Here is a 6,777-nt window from a genome sequence, read left to right on the forward strand (position 1 = left end):
AGAGTGTCAAGTATTAGGTTGGTACAAAAGTAATTGTGGTTTTTGCAATCACAGAAGCCACCATAATCACCCAGGAGAGCAGTGGTTAAGAAGGAAGACCCGGCTGCCTGGATTCAAATCCTGGCCCCACCACTTAACTAGATATGGGACCAAGTTACTACATTTTTCTGGACCTCAATTTTCTGATTGTAAAAATGGGGATAAAAATAGTGCCTACCTCATAGGTTTCCTGATGATTATGTGAGTTAACATACATATAGAGCTTAAAACAATGTCTGGTATAAAATAAGTCCTCCATAAACCTGGGTTAGTGTTATTATAATATGATGGTTCAAAACTCTTTCTTTTGTCCTCTTATGTGTTCTTCCTGTATTCATACAAGTTTGATTTGTGGAAATTGTGTTATAGGAATATGTCCCTTTTATGAGTGAGTCATTGTGTTTGGGGGCATTTTATCACCAAGGTCTATTGATCTGCATGTTTTCAGATACTTCCCTACAACATTTTTTTTAAAGGCAGCTTTATATTAATACAATATAAAATATAAAAATCCGGGACGAACAGGTTGCTCAGTTGGGTATTGTGCGGGCTCTCAACCACAAGGTTGCTGGGTTTGACTCCCGCAAGGGATGGTGGGCTGCGCCCCCCACAACTAAAAATGGCAACTGGACTTGGAACTGAGCTGCGCCCTCCACAGCTAAGATTGAAAGGACAACAACTTGACTTGGAAAAGTCCTGGAAGTACACGCTGTTCCCCAATGAAGTCCTGTTCCCCTTCCCCAATAAAATCTTTAATATATATATATATAAACCCAAGCAACACCATTTCATTGAAAAAGCAGTTATAAAATCTGTACTCCTATGCCTCTGTTAGCATTTGATATTCTAATGATAAAAATTCAACCAATCAGAATTCAACCATGTCCAGATCATCCACAGGTCACACACATAGAGTTATTTATAAAGCCAGATTTCGGAACTCAGGCACTGAGTGGTAGAAAGAGTTGTTAAGATCTTGGAACGGAACCTCCTGAGTTCATATTCTGACTTCTTCACTTGGGCTACCCTTAATTTACGTGACTCTCGGCTTCTTCATCTATAAAGGGAGAATAGCAGATGCCCCCATAGGGTTATTGCGAGGATTAAGTGAGATAACTTATACAAAGTCCCGAGCATTGATGGGCCTTCATAAATGTTAACTACTGTTAGTATTATTCATAGACAATGTAGAGCAATTGAAATTATGAACACTCCTGGCACAGATGTACAAAAGGCCAGTCAAAGGAGGCCAGCAAAGCATAACCTGTTAGAATGAATTAACCATAAGTAAAGACAGGCGGTGTCCATTGAAAAGTAAGTGGAGCAGCCAGGGAAGCACAAGGAGCTGGGAGACAAGCAGACAGCAGCCATAGGAACCCTCTCTTAGCCCCAGGTGATGGTATGGTGGCCCACAGACTCCAAGGATGTGGTCCACATTCCTTGGCTGTGACTTGATTCCCCAAGCCCTCCTTGCGATGAGAATCTGACTTCCCGTATAGCATAACTTAACCACCTGACATCCCAGGTCTACCACCATCCCAGGCACTCTGTCAGTTGTGAGATTCAGACTTTCAGGGTACAGTCACCCCAGATAAATGTCAACAATGTGTCCCCAGACCTTCCAAAGGCCTTTCCAGTAATTTTCTCTCAGAAAATGTTGCCATCTTTTCACATTTCTACAGTATATAACAGAACAAGCAATTCCAGGTTCTTCCTGATACACGATTCCAGGTCTTTCAACCTTAGGTCCCATACTCTTTCCATTATGAAAAATGTAAGTCTTTCCTATGGCTTGAGTATAACTTCCTTAATCTTATTCTTATTTGAAGACATGTCAAGGGGAGGAGTAGAGGGCCAATTAGTGCCCTAAACCCCAGATGTGTTCTGAAAAAGGACAAAGCCCGGTTAACAGTTTTTCTACTGTTTACGTCTAAAACTTAACATGGGCTTCAGTTATAGTGCTAATCCATGTCGCACTGGCAAATGTGTTTGCTGACAAGCATCTGAAGCCCACATTGAAAGCAAAGCTTGGACTAAAGGAGTGGGCTCGCAGTGACTGCTAGTGGTTGTCTTTTACCATTGCATGGCTGGTAAAACATTTTCTGTGTGGAGGGGCCCATGACTGGTAGAGAAACATGATTAAACTGCAACTTCCCACATTCCAAACATGTGATCATTAGACTCAAATGAAGTGTACATTGCTCTATGAAAACGTCCTTCAGATATTAAAAAAGATACATCAGTTTAGGAAACCAAACATGAAAACAGAGGACATGTATGAAATGACTTAGGTGAGATTATTCATTTAAAAATACTTTTAATAAGACCTCTATTTAAAGGATAAAGGTGGATAAAAAATATTTGATAATACAAAAATTTTACATACGCACATTTTTAGAAACATTGTAGTACAAATTCATAGTGTAAACAAACGTATCAAACAGAGACTTAGAAAAATGCATGCCCTGTGAGTTTTGGGGTTTTGTCTATTTTGCATGTGGCACAGTGCCTAACAAACATAAACCCACTCAATATACGTGTTCAATGGAGCTGAATAGAAGAGTTCTAAAGAAGAGAGATTGAATTTGCAAGCCTCCAAGTTTGACTACAATGCAGTCTTAGTCAATTAGGGCTGCAATAACAGAATACCTCAGACTGGGTGGTTTATAGGCAACAGAAACTTATTTCTCACAGCTTTGGAGGCGGAAGTCCAAGATCAAGGCACAGACCAGCAGATTCAGTGTCTGGGAAGAGTCCTCCTCCCGGATCATAGACAGCAATCTTCTGTGTCCTCATGCGATGGAAGGGACAAGGAGATCTCTGGGGCCTCTTTTAGAGGCACTAATGCCATTCATGAGGGCTCCATCCTTATGACCTACTCAGCTCCCAAAACCACACCTCCAAGCACCATCACATAGGAGATTAGATGTCAACACGTGAATTTCGGGGGAGACACAAATATTCAGTCCATAGCAGATGGGAATCTGAAGACAAGCTGCAGAAGAAATCAGAAGGTGGGATGAAAACTGGTCTGGGAGTGGGCAAGAGACAGAGTGAAGTTGATTGGTTGTCTCAGGTACCCACCTGTCGTCCTTAGTACAGTGGAGCCATCTATAATAGAAGGGATGTATGCTGCTCGGGCCTCAAGCAGAAAACCCTAATCACCTAGAGATGCTGGCATTTATCATAGTATCTCCATCAAGAAAAGAGCAGCACCTTCACAAATTACTTCCACATAGAATTTCAAATTCAGCTACTAGGGGAAAAAAATTGCCTTTCAAGGTCCCATTTCTTGGCTTTCATGGTGCAATTATAATACCGTTCCTTTTAATCCCTTCCTTCAACTTGGAGATAAAGCAAAATAATGAAAAGTTTATACCTGGACTGTTAGGTTTAAGTCCTTTCCAGAATGTTTTCTCTCTTCTGCCTTCAAACAGCCAATTCTATTTATCTGTTTCTCTACCAGAAGTTTCAGAATACACTGGATGATATCGTGTTTCATTCAACCTATTAAATCATACTCTCTGAAGAACAGTAAAAGTTCTTATTTTCAGCCAAATTGGAGATCACATTTTCTAAAAACATAATAGTAATAAAGTATGTCAGGACTGAAAGGAAAAAAGAAGAAAATGAACTAGAAAGCCACACCATTCAATTAGCTTAGAAATTAAGAGCAGCTCTTTCCATTTAGCTACCTAGGACATCAAAATACAGAACAATCTGTCCAACTTTAACTCTTTTGCTAAAAATGCATGAATTATAAAGCGATTAAAACTATCATGTGCCCTCGTTATTCATTCCATGCGTAATACTGCTCCATTAAAAAATGGCTAGAAGAGAAACCTATGTCTCAATCCTATCAATCCTTTCCTTTGCTTGTTTCTTACATAAATAATGATTCTACTTTAAGAAATTATCCTGAAACATTCTTGGACACCAAGATTCAAGGAAGACATTAGAGCAGGACGGTTAGGGCACTGGGTTGGAATCCTGTCTCCATTACTTACTAGTTGTGTGACCTTGGGCAAGCTATTCAATATTTTTGTTAAGTAACTCTGTTTAAGTAACCAATATGCCATTTCCTGCCAGTAAAATGGTATTAAAAATAGTAATTATTTCATAATAACCATGTGAATTAAATGCATTGCTATACGTAAAAATCTTGAACAACATAGTAAGGTCTCAATAAATATTAGCTTTTATACCAAAGTAGTTAATCAGTTGTTCGTAAGCCTACTTGAAACCAATGTAATCTTAACCTTCATATTACACAGCAATGAAATTCAGAAACATTTCATAATCTGGTAGCAGATGGAGAAGAACTTCAAAGGAAAGCAAATGGCATCTTTCCTCTAACTATAGGATAAGGCCTTTTTAACAGCTAAGATATTTTCAGTCACTCCTCTCCTTTTGCCATTAAGATTTAACAACTAGATACAATTCCTTTTTAATTTCACTGATAATGTTTTTTGCAGAAATTAGCTTGGCCACTGGAGGGCTCTCACAGCCTCTCATTAATGCTATGTAAAAGTGATTCAATAAAAATAACACAAAGAATGAACATTACAAAATACCATAGCATACTGATACGCTCCTTTTCAAAAGTAATTCAGCAATACATAACAAAAGGGTTTAAAATACGTATATCTTTGATCCAGCTTCTAAAAGTCTAAGAAAATCTATTATTAAAGTGTTCATGTTTTTTCGTTTACATTTTAATTAAGTATTCAATTAACAAGATGATGTGTTCTAAAACACAAATTTTAAAATACAAATTGCTAAATATTATTTCAAAATATTTGTACAGTTGGAGACTGGTTTTGAAATATATAAATGTATTTGGAAAATATACACAGAAATGTTAATAAGCAGTTCCTTTGGGTAGAGATTGAGGGTTTTTCTCTCTTGTTCTCTACTCATTTTCCCATTTTCCATAATGAATATGAGTTAATTTTATAATTGGAAGTTTTTAATAACTAAATTTAAAATATTTTCTATATTTTAAAGTATTCATTATCATAAGGGTCTATAAAAAGTAGCACTCATGTCCCTACACACTGTGTGACCATCCTGATGATTATGTCATTGGCTATCCTCTTCACCTACAGAACATACTTCAAATGCCTTAGGATACAAGGTCACACAGGCTTTTATTGCACAATTCTCACAGCACCCTCTCCCCTCCATTGCGCAGTCTCTACCCCAAGCAATGTCCACACCCGTCATAATGAACTTCTTGGTAATTCCTCATAGAAGAATGCCACACTTTCTCATTCCCTATGCTTTCCACCGCCCTTCATCCTGCAGGAAATAACCTTTTCCACCCAGCTACTTTCTAGTCACCCAGAATTAACCCAAGAAGCTCCTATGACAGGACTTAACTGTGTCTTTTTATGAAGTTCTGATGGGTTCTGGTAGTGCCTTCTGCATCCTTTTATCAAAATATGAATTATCCATATTATACTGTTTAGTTTACAATCAATCTTGTGACTTGTTTTCAGAAGGTTAGTGCTTAGAAAGTATAATACTGCATTCATTACTAATCTCCAACCTATACTCACGCAGTTCCTTCTGCCTCACATGCTTTCCAACAGACACCGCTCTCCTCTCCCGCCAGCTCAAATCTCTCCAAGTTCTGTTCAGGTGTCATTTGGAACAGGAATACTTCTCACCCTCCAGGTTGAGCTATTTATACTTCTCACGTTCCCCTAGCCCTCTGGGAAGAGCTTTGCCACACTGCTTTGAAATGATCTGTTCTAGGTGTCTGGGAGTTCGTCAAAGGCAGAAGCTGTGCCTGGCTCGTTCTGGAAAGTCCAGTATCTCGCAGAGTGTCAGTGTCAGGCCAGGGCAAACAGTAATCACTGTCATTGGAGCTAAACACCTTCCCTTAAAATGTCCAAACTAAAGTTCTAGCTTTAATGTATAAAACTCCATGGTTTCAATCAAGATCATTTGGAGGGAAATTCTGGTCCTATTCTGTGGTAAGCAACCTCTAAGATGACCCCCAGCGATCCCCACCTCCTGGTATTCAGTCCTTTGTAGTGCCCTCCCATATTGCTCCAGGGTGAGTCTGTATGAACAACAGCATAGGAGAGAAGCAATGGTGTATCACTTGTAAGGTCAGGTTAAAAAAAGACTGTGGCTAAATAGGAGGGTTGTAAGCAAAATGGTTAACTGGGAAGCTGCAAGCTCTCATTGTCTCAGAAAGATCGACATGGGGGAACTGTCGGGACCAACTTTGTAAGACAACATTGTGAAGATAACAATTCTATCCAAAGTGACCTATAGATTCAGTGCAATCCCTATCAGAATTGCAATGGTGTTTTTTTAAAAATAGAAAAATCCATACTAAAATTTATATGGAATCTCAGGGACCCCAAATAGCCAAAACAATCTTTAAAAAAAAAATCTGGAGGACTCACACTTCCTCATTTCAAAACTTACTACAAAGCTATCATAATCAAAAGTGTGGCGGGCAGGTGGCTGGTTAGCTCTGTTGGTTAGAGACCAGTGCTCTTAACAAGGTTGCCGGTTCGATTCCCACATGGGCCACTGTGAGCTGCGCCCTCCACAACTAGATTGAAACAACTACTTGACTTGGAGCTGATGGGTCCTGGAAAAACACACTTAAAATAAAAGTTAAAAAAAAAAGTGTGCTATTAGCATAGAAACAGATATATAGACCAGTGAAATAAAACAACCCAGAAATAAACCCTTACATACATGGTCAATGATTTT

Source organism: Rhinolophus ferrumequinum, chromosome 2 (genome assembly GCF_004115265.2).
Source record: "Rhinolophus ferrumequinum isolate MPI-CBG mRhiFer1 chromosome 2, mRhiFer1_v1.p, whole genome shotgun sequence".
NCBI classification, from domain to species: Eukaryota; Metazoa; Chordata; class Mammalia; order Chiroptera; family Rhinolophidae; genus Rhinolophus; species Rhinolophus ferrumequinum.